Source organism: Pseudophryne corroboree, chromosome 2 (assembly GCF_028390025.1).
Source record: "Pseudophryne corroboree isolate aPseCor3 chromosome 2, aPseCor3.hap2, whole genome shotgun sequence".
NCBI lineage: Eukaryota > Metazoa > Chordata > Amphibia > Anura > Myobatrachidae > Pseudophryne > Pseudophryne corroboree.
In genome coordinates, this window is record NC_086445.1 from 307,698,353 (window position 1) to 307,717,614 (window position 19,262).

Consider the following 19,262-nt stretch of genomic DNA (forward strand, 5'->3'; position numbering starts at 1 on the left):
GCACTGTCAGCTGCCAAATACAATTCGTGCTTCATGGCCTCAACTCTGGAGTCATCTCCCTCACTGAAACCTATTCCTTGCGTCTTTGGTACTACTGTACATTACTATGATATGGAGAGCAAGAGAAGGGGATTCAAACCGTGCACCAGCAGCAGCAGCAACCGCTCAACATACTAGCAATCCCCGATAGCTATACCTGGGCTACAACTGATGTCAGCATATTGCTGCCAAGTCTGGAGCATCCTTTCACTTACTACGAATTAAGGTTTTACAACTTACAAGCCAGTGGTTCCCAGTCCAGATGCGAGTTATGCGTAGCCACGGGTGAGCAATACAAGAGTATCTGGACATTTATGTTCCTTCTGATGGTGAAAATACGCAGTCTATTACTAAAGTGTTAGCCCCCGGGATGTTATTTTCAGCTAATACTCATAAATACTGTTGGTTACTAATGCAGGTGAAGAACTAGGCTCGTGCAGAGATGCTCTGCTAACTGCAGATTACACGGGTGCAAGCACTCCTAGCAGAGACTTTGCGTGAACTGGCCAGTTTCTAGGCACTAAGCTCATCTGCATGAGGCTGTGCATCGGCTGATGCCTGGGATTAGTTCCAGCAGGGTGACACAGGCAGGTAGAGATGCAGCCAGTGCTTTAGAAGTGCGCCCTCACACCAAGATTTACAAATACTCGCAAGATACAGCGAAAATACACGAACAGCACAGGATAACAGGCAACCATGCTAAACTTCACACTTCCCATCCGTCCCTTGGCTGAGCGGGTGCTGTGCATCTAGGAATCCATCCAGCAGCGACTGGCATCGTTACAACCACAACCAGTCTGTGAATAATAAACCAAAGGAAAAAAAATAAAAAATAAGCTCTTTCAAAATGTGTTTCTCCCGGATGGTGATTTAGCAACTCCAAGCACAATGCTCATTGCTCAGTTCTATTATCCATCATTCTCTCCGCTGGGGCCACCGGTAATCATGTGTTCCTGCACGACAGTCAGACGTGTAAAGGGGACCAGATCCTGTTGGGTAAATCAAGTCAGTTCTATTTTCCATGAAGCAGCAGCAGCGTGCGGTGTTCCCATCTGTCACAGCAGCGGCATTAATAGGGAAAACATATAGAAAAACACGAGTGTGAAACTTGGCAACAAGGCAAATGTCAGAGTGGGAGTGATGCTGCTGGCCGGGGCTGCCAGAAATCCCCAAACGAATCGTTGTGAGATGGCAAGGTGTTCCTTCTTCTTCTTCTCCCCTCTTTATACTATCCCTCTCGCAGACGTGCGCTAGGTAGCCCTCCCTCTCTCTCCCTTTCCCTCTGAACTGGATTTCTTCATATAACTCTCAATAAACCCAAAGGGAGGGTGTGAGCTCTGCTTAGAGCCGCCCAGAGCCCACTGGTTGGCTGCATAGGAGTATGTGGTTGCGAGACAGACAGGGGCTTAATTATCATTAGCTCTCGCTGGCGTCGCTCACAGCTCGCTGCTGGGGTAAGAGGCGGTGCTACTGCCGGCCAGTGCCGAATGCTTCACAGGCTGAAGGCTCGGTGAGGTCGATCTTGCAGACAACAAACAGCCATCAGGAATTAAGGTGTCTCCTGGATAAATGCAAACTCTGTCTCCTTCTCATCCCTCTCACTTTCTCTATCCCTCCTCACTTTCCTTCTCGCTATCTCCCTCTCTCTTTCCTTCCCTCTCGCACATGCACACACACCGATCTTGCGTTTACATGCAACGTCTATGCGGATCTCGTTCTCTCGCGATGCGCCCTCCTTTCTTGTCACATTCCTCACACCAGTCACTTTAAGACTGTCCACATAGTTGCAGCAGGCACCAGGCGATGTATGAAATGCAGTGTGATTCACGATTGCTAATCCCCGCTCGCCCCTCCCTACCTGCCCCCACCAACAAGACCCCTGGGCCAGTAATCAATCCGTGAGGGGGAAAGGGTTGCGAAGGGCAATGAAATCCATTAAAAGGCCGACATGCCTTCAGCGAGAAATGATTTTCTGTGCATGTGTTCCCCATCCACAATCTCGGCTTTCCCTTACTGATCGAGCCGGGCGGAGGAGGACGCTGGTGTGGGTGCTGGTGTAGTGGGTGCCGGTGTAGTGGGTGTAGGCGCCTGTGAGACAGAGCAGCGCTTCTATACAGAAGTACATACAGTAGGCTTAGTAGTGTCATACTACATCACACACAGCCAGGAGATGCGCCGCTGCACGGCGCTACAGGACGTGTCCATGGTGCTGAAATCCAGCTGTTCCACTTCCAGTCTCTCACCCTTGTCATGTCATGCACTGCCCATCATTAAGCGTGTCTTCCCCCCCCCCCCCCAAGCAATTCATGTGATCATACTCCATCCCTCTCCATTCACTTGCATAATTATCAGCACCCTCTGCATTAGTATTACACTGCCAATGGAACCATTGTACGTAAACTTTATAAAAATCCTTTATATATGTTCTATTTACGTGTATTTTACAACAGCACTCACCAGTTATCCTTGTCAGATCACTTCCCAGTCCTGTATGAAGTCAGCAGTCTTTATTCGCAGCCTGTTTCTGTAGAACAGTAACCACTATTGTATAATCACATGTTGGGTGAGATAATGCTAGCTTCACTGTGTCACCCCGTTGAGGCTTATGTCACAAAAGAAGCTTCAGTGTTAAATATAGAACAAATTGGCTTGTGTTCTCTTACCTATATTTAAACAGAGTAAACGTGGCTACACAATTAGAGAAAATGTAATTGTTAAACTAGTGGAAGTAATGCAAGCTGTGCACTTGTTACAGGCTTTGCCCCCTCAGCTACAAATGACACTTTTTCTTTGTACAAAATTCTTGATTTGGAAGCTCAGCACATACTGTAGCATATTACATCAGACAAACACTATAAACGTTTAATCCAATTGGTATACTTTATTTTCCATCTGATTAAAGCCTGATATTTGTTTTGAAGGGACACTTGAGCAACAATAAGCAAGGGAGTTGTAAATTCAACAGCCTTACATGTCAGACCATCAAACACCTTATAGACTCTTGGGAGAAAAAATGTTTGAAAAGCAACTCTACTGCCTGATGTCACTCTAATTGTTATTTGCTTTCTGGAAATTGATGTTATTTCCCCAAACAGCAATCTTTTATGAACCATGTCTATTGTTACTTTAGTTACTATTAAATAACACATTATCTCTTTGTGAGACTTGTGATTTATTAACTTCTTTCTATGCTTTACTGCAGAGAACTTTGTTATTTTGTGTCCCTGATTTGTAGTTCTGTGTGGTAGTCTTCACTCTTTACATATTATCCGATTGTACAGTGCTATTTTTGGGCTACTGTGTTAAAACACCTCCTAAGCTTTAAATAAGTGAATTGTAAACTAGGAATGCTAAGTAGTACACTGTAGTACAATCTGTATTAAAAATACTGTAATAACAGTATGGTGGTAATAATAAAAGTAATACAATTTTTTGTGTAAAATTCATTACAATTTAGTAAAGCCCATTTTTTGCTATATTAGCCAATAGTTGTGAGAGGGTATATTGTTACTTTATTAAAGTATACCTGCATAAGTGAATAAACATTTTTGCTGAATATAACAATATCTGTAATACTGTATGCTATGTAAACATAAACTCTTATCTTATTTACTATAATTTTAAAACTATACGAGAAGCTGGTTTAGACTTGGATGTGGTGCTACTGTAATTGCACTTTGTGGTACACATGCACACAAAAACCTATTGTGCATCTATCCACAGGCCTAATTCAGATGCGGCTGCAACTTCAATGGTGTCACAACTGAATGGTTATTGGTAGATTATGCGTCACGGCCACAGTGCGCATGCACCAAGTTATCTTTGCGATGACACTCATGGTGAGGGATCAGTCGTAGAGTGATTGAAAGGAAGAGATGGTTTGGGAAGGTAACGGAGTGTCTGCAAAAATGTAGGTGCGTAGTGACTGTTTTTGGGCTGTATCTCTGTGTGCAACTGCGATCTCATACAATAAAGTATGGTGTCAGCATTGCTGCTCCTACGACCTTTCTGCAATGTCCTTGAGGCACTCAGAGAGTTGATGTTTCTCGCATCTGCGTTGTGGTTGTGACAGAGTATGCAGTTTCTGAGAATGTTGCGATGGCTTCCGTGGGTGTACACTTGCATTGCCTCGCAGTTCAGTCACTCAAAAGGATCGCTGCAGCATCGGCATTGTAACTGCATCTGAATCAGGCCCCATATGCAGATTTAGTCATATTTTGCACTTGTGACTCTTTACATTTAGAGGCCTACTTATTAATCAATTGTTTCCTAATCAAAATGTAGAAATTACAGTTACAGCAGGTTTAATGGCAGGATTATGTGTTGTGGGTACTGAGGGGATATTGCCAAATTTGGGGAGGCATGACCATGCTCCCTACAAAAATGTAAAACAACTTTGCAATGCCAGTAGCGGCACAGAGGCCGCCGGCAGTCGCTCAGGAGGACATATGATTCACTTAGCAGTTGACCTATGCCTTTCTAGCAAGCCCGGGCCAGGGAATCTAGTACGTCCCTCTTGGCGCCCTTGTATATAACAGTATAGAAAGCAGGAAATATTGGAGATATATCATGCTTTCTGGCCACCTGCTTTCGCAGGAACCATCCCCATAGTTTTCTATGGGTACAGTATTTAACAAGATCATCTTGCATGTGTGGACAAATGCTTATTACGTGACCTTCAATGGGGTAGCTGCACCACAGAGGGAACATTTGATCCCTTTTCTCATGCCGACCACAAATAAAACACATACACCTTTAAGAAGGTATTTAAGTTATTGGTGCTGGAACGCCAGTGCAAAATACACACTGATGATAATGATTAGGATGATGATGACAGCAGCAGCTTCTGATTGGTCATGTGCCTCGTGATGTCTCTCATTGATACTGTTACTGTTATTCATGTTGCTGCTGCCATCTAGTTGTGTTATATATTTGATATTTTAGTATTAAAGAGGAAGACTATGGAAGTTTGTAGTTAACTGATCTTAATAAATATTTGTATATTATATATATTTTTTTTTTGTATATTCGTGCATATTATGCTGTTTTCTCCGGGTGTTAACACTGCACATATGCTACACTTGCAGAGCTAGATGTCTTGAGGTGCATCTTTTTTTGGTGCATTTTATACCTGCATGTTTGCACGGGTGTAGCGAGGGTGGCTCCGGTGGAGCACAAGCTCCAGGCGCCGGAAGAGTTAGAGGGCGCACCACCAACACTGACAGCCAGCACATGCCAGAGCTCTGAAGCCCTCTTTAAATGTCTCACTGTCTGCTTGTAGCTGTGCAGCAGGGTTATTTCTGTCCTGCTATACCACTCCCTGTTGCTGCTGCAGCACCTCTTTCTACCCCAGCTGCTGCAGCAGCACCTCTCTCTGCCCTGGCTGTTGCAGCATCCCTCTCTGCCCCGGCTGCTACAGCACCTCCACTGCATTAGGAACTGCAGAGTAACATGTTTACGAGGCTCTACTGTGGAATAACCTGTATAAATGAGTCTACTGTGGCATAACATGTATAAGCAGTTCTACTGTTTGGCGTAACATGTATAAGGGGCTCTACTGTGTGGCGTAAAGTGTATAAGGGGTACTACTGTGTGGTGTAATGTGAATAACGGACAATACTGTGCAGTGACATCTGAATTGGTACTATTCTGTGGCCACGTGTTTCCCCATGAAGCCACACTCCTATATTTTTGTTGTGCGCCATTGGCGCAAACTGTCCCTACTTTAAACACGAGGGGGGTGTCCAAATAATACTTTCCCCCAGAGATGGCCCAAGATCAACAAGGTCTAGAAACAGCCCTGTTACTGATTTAGGATTTTTAAATATTCTTTTCTTTTTAAATGTAACATGCATCCAATTCAGCACAGGACAGGGGGCGCCGAAAGACCCTTGCTCTAGGTACCATGGCACCTTGCTACACCTCTGCATGTCTGACACAAAGTGCTTCGTACTCTACATCAGCCCTTTTCATTTAACTTTTTCTGATGATATTATTAGCTTCTATAGGGAGGAGACAAATATAGCAACATTACAGCAATGTAAATAGAAATATGGCCTCTGCAATTGTGCTTGAATTACATTCATTATATATTTATCGGATTGTTTCTGATAAAGCACTTCTCTTTACAATAATGTTTAACCTCTCTAGGGTCACATGTATTCAGCCCATAATGTAAGAGTTCCTCTGTAAGTTACTTTTGCCATGGCTTTGCCCTTTGTTATTTTCATGCAGGAAGTATACAGTAATCCAATAAATATAGTACTCAATGTAGTATATATCTTATATTTTTAATAAGCAGCTGTCCACTTGTTCCCTAAAAATTTTGTGCACGCGTGTGACCTATGGAGGTCATTCAGATCTGATCACTGGACTACGTTTTTTGCCGTCCTGTTTTTAGTTAGTCGCCGGCCGCCTACGGGGTGTATTTTTGCTGTGCAAGTGTGCGATCGCATGTGTAGCTGAGCTGCTAAAAATCAGTTTGTGCAGTCTCTGCACAGCCCAGGACTTACTTATCCAGAACGATTGAATCCTGCTGATCGGGGACGGAGCTGACGTCAGACACCCTCCCTGAAAACGCTTGAGCTCGCCTGCGTTTTTCCGGACACTCCCTGTAAACGCTCAGTTGCCACCCTCAAATGGCCTCTTCCTGTCAATCACCTTGCTTACACCCGTGCGAATGGATCCTTCACACCATCCCACCTCTGAACAGCGAACCCTGTTGTAGCTGTCCAACACGCGTGCGCATTGCGGTGCATATGCATATACAGTTTGGATCTGATCGCCCGCTGTGCGAAAATGCACAGCAGCGATCAGATCTGAATGACCCCCTAAGTTCACACATGCACAGTGCTGGAGGACACAGGACAGAGAGAACTGATTGGATCTCTCATTGCAACCCAGTCCTCCTTCCCATAGGAATGAGCTGGGCTTGAGGAAATAACAATAAAAAATGTATACAATCAATGGAGCTTAAGAAACATTCTAGCCGGTATGTAATTGCGTCAGAGTTTGCTGGAAGCACAGGATGCCGACTGAACTCTGACTTTTTTTTTAAAGTCGCACTCATTTTCAAGGCATTATTTTTGGCTTGAAAATGACTGCCGCTTAAAAAAAAAAAAACGCCAAACGTAAAACTCATTAAAATTTCTCCTTGACTTTTTAAAACCCCTTTCGTGAGTCTACTCACAAGACTATAATGTTAATGAGCCTGAAGAGATCACATTTCATCTGCTGAAGTATTCTCCATCCCAGTCTATAAATTCAGATGACAAGCAAAAAACATGATGTGGATTCCTTTATACATTAAATATTCCTTGGGAGTAAACCTGGGATGGGTGAGAGGAGATCCTGCCTCTGGGCGAGAAAGATGAAGTTCTGACACCAAATAGAATGATGTAACCCTGCCCCAGCTTCTTGTAAAATGAACAATCCTGGAATCTTGGACCAACATACGTGACATTGATTGTATACTTTTTATTTATATAACAATATAATAGACTTTATAGGAACTATACATACATCAGGGCAGCTATATACTTTTTCCTTAAACAAAAGACAATGGGCCTAATTCAGATCTGATCGCAGCAGCAAATTTCTTAGCTAATGGGCAAAACCATGGGGGTCATTCCGAGTTGATCGCTCGTTAGAAACTTTTTGCAGCACTGCGATCAGGTTAAATCTAGCGAAACTGCGCATGCGTATACAGCGCAATGCGCAGGCACATCGTACAGGTACACAGAGGATCGGTGCTGGGCAATGGATTTAACGAAGAATCCATTCGCACAGCCGATCGCAAGATGATTGACAGAAAGAGGGCATTTGTGGGTGTCAACTGACCGTTTTCTGGGAGTGTTTGCAAAAACGCAGGCGTGTCCAAGTGTTTGCAGGGCGGGTGTCTGACGTCAATTCCGGGACCAAAAAGACTGAAGTGATCGCAGCGGCTGAGTAAGTCCAGAGCTACTCAGAAACTGCAAAAAACTTTTTTGTGCCGTTGGCTGCAACAGCGTTCGCACACTTGCAAAGTGAAAATACACTCCCCCATAGGCGGCGACTATCTGATCGCAGCACTGCAAAAAGTTGCTAGCGAGCGATCAACTCGTAATGACCCCCATGTGCACTGCTGGGGGAGCAAATACAACATGTGCAGAGAGAGTTGTGGAGTGTGTTCAAACTGAAATCTAAATTGCAGTGTAAAAATAAAGCAGCCAGTATTTACCCTGCACAGAAACAAAATAACCCACCCAAATCTAACTCTCTCTGCACATGTTACATCTGCCTCCCCTGCAATGCACATTATTTTGCCAATTAGCTAACAAATTTGCTGCTGCAATCAGATCTGAATTCCCCCTATGTGATAGTTTAACCAAAAACTTTAAAAATAAAATAAAGTGAGCCTCATGGACAGGACAAACTGTAATTCATTTTGTTTGTTTAAGTGACACATTTCTCTATTGTGCCCCAAATATATGTACAGTAAGTATATGTCTACATTGCAGATTTTGCCTCATATTACCCTTCTGATTCCTCCTTACAAATAGAGATGTGGAAGTAGGGAGAGAAGCAGAGGGTGATTTTCAGCCTAGTACAGTATGAGCGTGATCACTTAGTAAATTAGAGATGTAGCCATCCAATCCTGAGATACTCCAGTCAGTAGGTGTATTTCTTGTGAGTGCAAATACTGTATGCATAGTAATCATGATGAGCTACCAGCATGTACCCTTGCAGTATAAAATAAATATACAAATAAATATGGCACCTCCAAAAAAGTGAACCTAGCAGTATTCATTATGGCCTGGGATGGTTATCGTTAATGTGAGGAAATGAGCAGAATTGGTGCCACCTGCAAAATGTGATAACTAACACCAAGCTATGAAAATCTGATAACACTCCCCCAAACCCCACTGGATGGTGAGTGTTGGGATATCAATTTGCTAAATAAAAAAAAAATAAAAAAAAAAATCATAGGCACCACTACTGGTCCCAGCAAGCCCTGGCAGCCATAAACTGCTTTGTCATGCTGTTGCTTGAAAAACTCCAAGTGTTAACATATCCATCACGGGCCGACAGAACTTACTAGTATTTTCAGAACTACAAGCCTAGTATGCCATAGCATCCTGAGCCCTATGGGACCCGTAGCACCACCAAGCAGTATTCTGTTAACAACAAAAAAGTCCTTTAATTTAAAATAAGACCTCATGCCACAAGGAGCTTTTTATTGATGTCTTAGGAGGCTTCTTATTTTTTTTAACCCTTGAATTACCCTGGCGAATAATAATGAAACAAAAAAGAATTATTTTTTTCTACAGGTCCCATATGGCTGTTTATTTCCTAGAGGAAGCTGACATTTTTTTATGTGTCTGATTCCCACTGAGAACCTGTGTTCATTACTTAGTCATAATAGAATATGCGCATAAAATGCCCTTTCTGCAGTAGGCTTTAAAAACCAGGGTGAAATGGTTAGTGGGTGATCTCGGGAATCAGACAGATTCTGCAGACCCCCTATGAGAGAGTCCTGAAGCTGCTCAGCTAGTAGTTCAGAAAACAGAGATACAGTAGGATGGAAACTTGAAATTTCTAGCCATGCTCTCACCAATTTGCACTGAAATCAGCTGAACAGGTTCACAGTAACCACATACTCATGGTAATTTCCCAGAAAACATTTCCATGAATCCCCACACAGAGGAGGGTGAGAGAGTAATTAATTTCTGCTGAGGAATATCAATTAATATTTTACTTTTGGTAGACTTTTAAGAGAGGTGTGGCCATTAAGATGCTAAAAAAAAAAACCTGTAACTTAATAGCCAAACAGAATACTTTTAGTTAGGTGACATGCTTTTACTTGCGAATAAGCAACAGAAGAAACTGTGTGTGTCTAGAAAATGTAATTGTTTACGCAGACCAGTAACAGGTAGTTACCATTCGCATTTGAGCACCCATTTCTATAGTGTGGCAGTGATTCACAGATGGACACCATGTAGTAGCAGCTGTGATGGTTGTTGCAGTCACTACTGCTAAATAATGCTGATACAGCATCACATGACCATCACGATCATCTGTCACGATAGTTGCATTAATCGGTCATGTGAGTTAAGGTGCATATACATGGTGAGATCCTTGCTATGCCTGACTATGTGATTTCCCTTGAACTCCAGAAGAGCTCAAAAGCACCGATTTTGACTATCTGTACTTTCGATTTTGTCTATGTATGATTTTGACTAAGTGCCAGTTTTGACTATACTTTGTACTAGATAGTACACTAGATAGTCAAGAGTGACTTGCCTACACAGTCTATCTAGCCTTGCGATAATGAACCCGCAGGACCGTGCATCGGGATCGAATTTGTATCGCAAGCTGCCTAACACCTTGCGATTTCCACTAACTTTATTTGCGATTTTGACTATATAGTCAATATCGAAAGGATATAGCTCACCGTGTATACACACCTTAACCTTACTCAGGGGACAGGAAATCTGTGCCAGAAGATGTATACCTGGCCTCAACATAACTACGAAATGGGGATGAGTACTCATGCCAGGAGTTACATTAACCCAACATTGTAGGGTTGGGCTAATGCAAGTCCTGAATTTTTGTAGACCGAATGAAGTTCTGTTTCTTTAAACCAAGCCCTTTGTAAAGAGTAACAATAGCAATTATTTCCTAAATTCAGTACATTTCCTAATAAAGGCACAATATATATTTATATATACTGTATATATATTTTTCTAAATCATTTTGTTTATCCCATCCAGCCAAACTTGACCTCTTCATTCTCTGTTGCACAGTACATTATACAGAATATAAGGAACACTTACATTGAATGTGGTATAATGCATTTTTCTATTTTAGCAGCATAAACAGCAGCAGTATACACAGTGGGGTAAATTTACTAAGATGGGAGTTCTATTTAAGATGGTATGTTGCCCATAGCAACCAATCAGATTCCAGGTATTATCGTTTAGAAGGTCCTAGATTGATATGAAGTAGAATCTGATTGGTTGCTATGGGCAACATCCCATCTTAAATAAAACTTCCATCTTAGTAAATTTACCCCAGTGTATCACAGAACAGAGTAGCCATTCTATATACAAAGAGCTGGTAGGTCAGTTCATATTTGGTAGTTGGAAGTCAGGTCATATTTGGTGAGCGGCAAGCAGGTTTCAATGCTTTGGATAAGCATCTTCAGAGTAGTGGCTTTGATGCATCAAATTAGCAATGGTAGAGAAGTCAAAATATTGACAGCTCACATACTGTAGTAGTACATAGTAGGGAGTAAGTCAGTTTGATATGCAGAACATATAGTCAGATGTCAGAAATAAGCCAGGTTCTACACAGGGCAAGCCCTCATCATAATAGCATGGGGCCTAATTCAGACCTGGTCGCACGCAGGCTATTTTTTGCTGCTGCGACCAGGTAATTGGCACCTACAGTGGAGGGGGTTAGGGCTTTGCGGAGATGCGTTCGGCTGTGCAGTGAGCTGCACAAACAAAAGTTTGTGCATTTTCTGCACAGCCCAGGACTTACTCACCCACTGCGATGATCCATGAAGAAGCTGACGTCAGGATCCCTCCCCGGACATGGCTGGGCATGCCTGCATTTTTCCGACCACTCCCAGAAAATGGTGAGTTGCCGCCCATGAACACCTTCTGTTTGGCAATCTTCTTGCGATCGCCGATGCAATCGCTTTCTTCATTACTTTCGTCACTGCCCATCGCCGGCCAGCAACGACCTGCGCAATGCGTCCCGCACGCATGCGCTGTTCAGACCCGATCGCATGGCTGCAAAAAACTGCGGCGTACGATCGGGTCTGAATTAACCCCATAGACCAGTAGTTCTTAAACTGTGTGTTGGGACTTTTGCAGGGGTGCCTTGGATTGGTGGTCCAGGACCAATTCAAATTATTTATGGTGAATGTAATAGATAAAAACCAGTGCTGGTGGCTGTCAATCATAAAATATGTGGACAAACTGAAGCAAATCTTGTTTCTCACTACACAACTGAAACTAAGGATGACATATAAACACAATTTACTTAATATAATATTTTTTTTCAAAATGTCTCAATAATAAACACATGGCCCAGGGTTGCCTTGAAAAAAATTCTGATACTCTAGGGCTCCGTGATTCAAAAAAGTTTTGGAACAACTGGCATAGACAATACACAAGCAGGTAATTGAACAGGAACAAGGTTCAGGATTCAAGATGTAGTTTCAACACCCTGGAGAAATATGTCATTCCTCGCTGGGGGATTTAGTCATAATGCCGACATTTACAATGTCAACATTCACAATACTGACACAATGTCAACACTTAATTTATCAACATTGTTGAAATGTCAATATTAAACATGTTGGCATAAGCAGAATATTGGCATGTTCACAAAGTCGACCTGTGAAATGAGGTCACGTGAAAGCTGATATTCTGCACAAACTGGCCATGGTGGGTAAGACTTATGGGAGGGAGTTAGGGTTAGGCAATAGCCTAGGGCAGGGGTGTAGCCAGAACTTTGTGGGCCCCATAACAACATGTTGAAGGGGCCCCCATCCCAATGCTTCTAGAGAGACACTTCTCTGCAGCAGTTGTTAATGTTATGCCCTGTAATAGTGCTTTAGTTAATTTTCTGAACCATAGTAGAGCCGTATTTAATTTTATGCCCTATAATAGTGCCCTAGTTTCTTTTATGAATTGTAGTAGTGCTCAAGTTACCCCTACGTCAGATTTCAGAGCTGCTAGTACACATTATGCAGCACAGTACCTCCAATTCACATTATGATATATAGTGCTCCCCGTTCATATTGTGCCTCATTAAAGTGCCCCGTTTCATATTATATAACATTAAAATGCCCTCCAATTCATTTTATACCACACTACAATGAGCAGTTCCGGGGGCATACCTACATATGTTGCAGGCCCCAAGGAAAAAGCTTGAAAGGACCCCTTCATACCACCCAGTAGCAAAAAATGTATATAACACCTGTAACTTTGACAGGGAAGGTGGGCCCCTCTCAGCTCTGGGCCCCATAGCAGCTGCACTGCCTGCACCTATGGTAGCTACGCCCTTGGCCTAGGGGAAGGGTTATGGGTTTGTGTTAGTTATATATTTTGCCGCAGTGATTCAGGATCCATATGAAGTCATCCTGACATCACTGCCAGACCTAGAAGTCACTGCTTGAGTACCAGGGATGTTTTGTCAACATCCTAATCATTCACCAGTGTTGATACAATGAATGTTGACTTGGACAATGTTGACATGCCAAACATGTTGATATCATGACCACGTCAGCAGTCTCATGTTGATATAATGAATGTAGATATGATGACTGCCGTCATAATATACCACACCCCAGGGCCGTAACTAGGGGGGGGGCTAAGGGGGCATGTGACCCGGGCGCCGGTGTTGAGGGGGCGCGCAATGCGCATCCACCCTGATTGTCACCGACCTACCGCTGCAGCAGTGATGCCGTAGACATTGATCACAGGTGCAGTCAGCGCGTCCGAGTCTGCCCTTCAGATGTTCCGCCTCCCCTTCCCTCACGCCTCCCCTCCCCTCACACCTCCCCTCCCCTCCCCTCATCTGACTGCAGCGGGATTTCCGGGTATAGGAGGCAGCTGTGGAGGGACAGCGGGAAGCGCAGTGAAGAAAATGAATGAGCTACCCACCACGGACTTTCCTCTCACATGCTGCTGTATGATGCCCTCCTGATGTCAGGTCTTCTGTCCGGATCTTCCTGCGGCTCTATCTCCCGCTGTGTGCACGGCCTGCTCTGCTGTCTGATCAGGGTTCCATGAGGCACAGCCCGCAGGCCTCTCTGCCTCCTTCTGCTGTACTGTGCTTTGGTGGTGAGTCTCCAGCCCCAGTGGCTGCCCCCAGTTTTCGCTGTTAGTGTATGTGTTACTGGACTGCCTTATAGTGTGAGAACTGAGGCACCATTTTGAGGCAGTCACTTGTGTTATCTGCTGGCTGCTCTGAAACCCCTGTGCCTCCCCATCTGATACACTACATTTTTGGGCCCAAGTTTCTGAACTCCACTGGGACCTAATTGCTTTCCTCATAGCTGCAGTTGGGAGGTGTGTGTGTGTGTGTGTGTGTGTGTGTGTGTGTGTGTGTGTGAAGTGTAGCATATAGGGTATTTAGTGTAGTGCAGCGTATAGGGGCATTTTTTGTGGTGTAGTACAGTGTGTAGTGATGCAGTGCAGCGTATGGGGCATGTAGTGTAATGATGTAATGTTACATATGGGGGCACATAATAGAACACGCTTCTGGGAGGCCATTTTACAGAAGCGGGAGGGGGGCGCCAAATTCATGCCTTGCCCCGGGTGACGAAAATCCTAGCTTCGGCCCTGCACACCCCTAGCTGGTTTATATTGAGAGACAATACAACAGATATGTATTATGTTCAGATAGTCATTATGTGCTGCAATGGAATTGTTTTGCAAGGAATTTAGGTCACAAGAACTGCAGGCTGCAAAACCTTAGTTTAACAAAAGCTCTTGCAACAGTACCATTGGCAGGTAAGCTGCAATTCCTTTATCAGGTCTAGATTTCAAACCACTCAGTCCCTTACACCAACATTCCATTTATTTACAAAGCACTCATTTGTAAAGCCAGGTGCTACTAAACATGTTTATGCGCAATATTTAAAGGGACAATGCTTAAATATCTGGAATAAGCTGGACCAAAAGTGGCAGGTATTCAACGTCCAACGTTTCTTAAATAAACCCCCAAACAGCGGTGGCTGCAGCACTGAATTTATAGTGCGGAAGAGGGGATGGGGGGGGTTTGCTAAGCATGTATAAACATACATGTGACTATACATGTAATACATGTGCTAGTATGTATCCGGGATCGGCAACAGCAGCCTCCATGCAGAGCCAGGGACTCTGCATTTGGCTGCACTCTACTAAGCCTGCCCCCAGACTCTCATTGGCTAGATTCACAGGAGTCTGGGTGCGGGCTTAGGAAAGTGAAGCCTAATGCCTAGTCCCGGGTTCTGCATGGCAGCTGTGATATACAGCGTCGCTACCGATCCCGGATACACACCAGCAAATACGTTAAATAGTTGGCTCTGCTGCCCAGGAGCTACAGGCGCTGCTGCCCCCAACTGTCTATTTTCAGAAACAATGAAGACATGTATTTGCAGATTTTGCAGTTTACTTTCCATGGTCAATGATTACTCAACAGAGTTTATAACAATATTTTACATTTTAGGAACAAGTAATACTTTGAAACATCAAAACCATTGATAAGGCAGTTTTGTTACTGAAAACTTGCATAACTGTAATGATGTTTATTATCCATAAAAAGCTGGTAAGGGTTTATATCAGTTTGTCAGTTTCAGTACAGTTGTTGTTAAATACTGCCCATGAGGACAGAAAAGCACAGAGTAATGGAGATAAATGATGCGCCATTCTATTACCTTAATGGTAACCGCTCAGTGTGATTGGCAGGTAACTTAAAGCCATTATTTTCTCTAATAATCAAATTTGTTGTATCAACATAATTTTTGAAATGATCTTCAGCTGAATAAGGAGATGCTTCAAATGAAGTCACGGTGCAGACTGAGCAAAAATAAGGAATATAGCAGGTGGTACTAAAATATGTCTAAAAAATGCAGAGGTGTTGTCAGTTTGACAGCAATTTGAATAGCTGCTTCCATAAATCCTGCTCAGTCGTCCTTCTGTCTCTTTCATTTTCATCAGATGTTTGTGCATACAGTAAGCTGCCTTTTCCGTAATCTCTTTTTACTTTTCTACATTCCTAGGACATAAGATGGTCATTTTGTATCACAAACCAGGTTTCTTGCCAAAGTTCCATCCTTATAGCTGAAATCACCTGAATAAATATGGACAGCACCAGTTCAGAATCAAGCAAAATTGGTTTAATCAGTTTCATTGGCCAATGTTTCGAACCCTGGAGTCATCATCCTTCCAAGGCTTTTGTCCTATCAGGTTTGTGCTATCAGGTTTGTGCGCTCTATTATAACTGTTATACATTAGACTCATCATCCCTTTCTGCATCCTACATTATTTGCTTAATTATTGTTATATGATCAGTTTGCAAGGTCCCACCTTGTTATGCAAATTCTCCCCTTTTGTATCCATATTAACAGTAGAAACTCTATGCGTCTTCAGTTGGTTCTGCAGTCTTAGTAACCATTATTCATATTGTAACTGTTTTGTAGGGCTTGCTAAGAAAATATATCTTTCTCTGGGGAAGGTCGGCAAGCGGCAGCCAGCCAGCCAGCCAGCCACATATAGACAGCTAAAATGTTTGTAAGTTTACCTACTTACCAATGTCTCATGCAAGATCCATACCACTAGGCTGTTTTATTTTTGAATTATAGCTTCTAAAACGTTAAATCATACACAATTAGGATTAGGAATACTGCGACACTTTTAAAATATATATATATTTGTTTATAATACTAACTATATGCTAATCACTATTCATTTAATCCTATATGTCAACTAAGAAGGCAGATCGTGTAAATAAACATTACATAATTTGGAATCATAATGGATAAGCTGCAAAATAATTGACATACATGTAGCTGATGCACAATTTTTTTCTTATAGAGAAAGAGCTGGCAATTGTGATATATAGGCCCACATTTATCAATCCTTGGAGAGTGATAAATAGCATGGTGATAAAGTACCAACCAATCAGCTCCTAACTTCCATATCACAGGCTGTGTTTGAAAAATGACAGTTAGGATCTGATTGCTTGGTACTTTATCACCATGCTGTTTATAACTCTCCAAGGCTTGATAAATTTAGTCCTTGGTCCTTACTAAACAGTTTTAAACATTTAGCAAACTTATGCCTTCATTTATCAAGCCATGGAGAGTGATGGATAGCTCAGTGATAAAGGGCCTAATTCAGACCTGATTGTAGCAGCAAATTTGTTAGCAAATGGGCAAAACCATGTGCACTGCAGGAGGGGGGGCAGATATAACGTGTGCAGAGAGAGTTAGATTTGGGTGGGGTGTGTTAAAACTGAAATCTAAATTGCAGTGTAAAAATAAAGCAGCCGGTATTTACCCTGCACAGAAACAATATAACCCACCGAAATCTAACTTTCTCTGCACATGTTATATATGCCCCCCCCCCCCGTTGCATTGCACATGGTTTTGCCCATCTGCTAACAAATTTGCTGCTATGATCACATCTGAATTAGGCCCAAAGTACCAACCAATCAGCTCCTAACTTCCATGTCACAGACTGTGTTTGAAAAATGCCAGTTAGGATCCGGTTGGCTGGTACTTTATCACCCTACTATTAGCACTCTCCAAGGCTTGATAAATCCGGGCCTTTCCCATTGCAAATGATTTGTGGATTTGTCTAAGGGACCAAGGAGAGAAAGGCAACCATACCAAAAATATATAGCCTCATGAGAATAGGGATTGGTAAGTCTAGCTAAGATTTTGGGTGGACAAAAGTCAAATTGGGTTGAAACTGTAGTTTGAACCCAGTTTTGTAGCTGGAGATAAAAAAAACCAGGGCGAGGGTTCCAGCCCATATTTAGTGCAAAAGGAAGGGGAGTATGAAGGATGGTGAAAACAGATAGGCTATGATAATGGTGCCCATGTGGGACCAGTAAGATGTACGGAGGTTAGGTAGCAGAAAAGCAAGAGCTTTTAGAGATGTATTTCTAGTTGGGAGCGTAAAATCAAACCAGGAAGGGAGGTTGGCATTCCACACCTTCAGGACGTCTGTAAATGACATGGTGAGTGAACTTTATTTTGGTTGGAGCTGACTGGCAGACCAAAGAAGGTCTGTCAAAGGAAATACAGACACAAGGATACCTTCCAGATATACCCAGTGCTATGAGCAGAGAGGAAGAAAGCAGTCACTAAGCTGAGAAAGTAGGGCTGCCTCATGATAGCATTGTAGATCAGGTAGAGCTAGACCACCCAGATGTCATGCGAACAAAGACTAGGTGGGGAGAATTTTGCTTCAAGACATAGGAGAGCATCAACTGTGTCATGGAGTCTAGGAAGTTGCGATGGATTGCAAATGGGATAGCCAAGAACAGGTATATACATTTGGAAAATAGCATAATTTCAAACGACACTAAGTTACCCACCAGGAAACCTCATATTTCATCCAGGCAGCACCTAACCCTATGGGTGCTCTTCACACTGTCGTAAGGGGCTACACCCCCTTAACCCTTGCACACCCTTGTGGCGTGCAATATTTTTATTATATGGAGTATTACCTCCAATGATAATTGTGTGAGTGGTTAAATATTGCACAGACAAAGGGCGTGCAATGGTTAAGGGGTCAAATCCCCTTGCAACAGTCTGAATAGTGCACACAGGACCTGATTAATCACCTAGTAAGTGCTGTGGTTGGGGGAGTAGTGAGTGCAGGGGAGATGCGGATGGGGTCCGGGGGTGCCGCGGGTGGGGGAGGGGCGGTGCAGGTGGGGGAGGGAGCATGGGTGCCGCAAGGGTGGGGGTCCGGATCCATGGTGGGTGGGGTAGGAGAGGTAGCGGGGGTGCCACGGTTGGGGGAGGGGCAGGTGCGGTGGGGTGGCAGATGGGGGAGGGGTGAGTAATGCTTCTCCTCCTGGAAGCAGCTAAGCTGCTATCCTCCCTTTGGCAGTGGCTCTCCCGGAGACTCGCACAGCAGCCAGTCACTATTGTTAGCGCCGGTGTCCTACGCACCGCATTACAAGGAAGAAGATGCACTCAATAAACTACAGGTCCCAGCAGCCCTATGGGCTGGAATGCTTTGGCGCTAAGGGCTGCTGGGATTTTGTAGTTTATTTAGTGTGTCTACTTCCCTGTAATGCAACGCGTTGGGACACTGGCGCTAACAATAATGACTGGCTGGCAGAACTGACTGACTGGCTGAATAAGTGTAAAAGTTGAGAGTGCTGTGCAGTGTCAGTGACACTGCACACCCACTGCACTGCACAGCACTGTCACCTTTTACATTGATTCAGCGTCCAGACATTACCCTCTGTGATATCACCCACTCTATCCGTTACATTGGCCATCTCGGGGCTTCCAGGCCGGCAGGCCAGGTGCTGTGCTGCGGAGTCAGGGCCTCTGGGGATCTGGATGCGGCTATGGTGGGGAGGCACTTCTGTGACATTACGCACAGAGGAGGCTGCGGGGCTCAGAGAGTATGCGGCGCAGGGAGGGCTATGAAAGCCTTCCGCTGCGCAGCTTTCCGACACATCTATGGCGGTGGCAGCAGCAGCTTTTGTTCCACCTG

General features: G+C 43.7%; 1 protein-coding gene across 2 annotated transcripts in view; it reads right to left on the reverse strand.

The window, feature by feature from the left end:
• PCDH9 (protocadherin 9) overlaps positions 1-1,817 on the reverse strand; it is a 47,505-nt gene extending 45,688 nt beyond the window's left edge. For both annotated transcript variants that reach the window (XM_063952917.1, XM_063952916.1), the window contains exon 1: positions 280-1,817. The gene's annotated coding sequence lies outside the window, so the exon portion shown is untranslated. The remainder of the gene's footprint in view (positions 1-279) is intronic.
• Between the last annotated feature and the right edge of the window lie 17,445 nt (positions 1,818-19,262).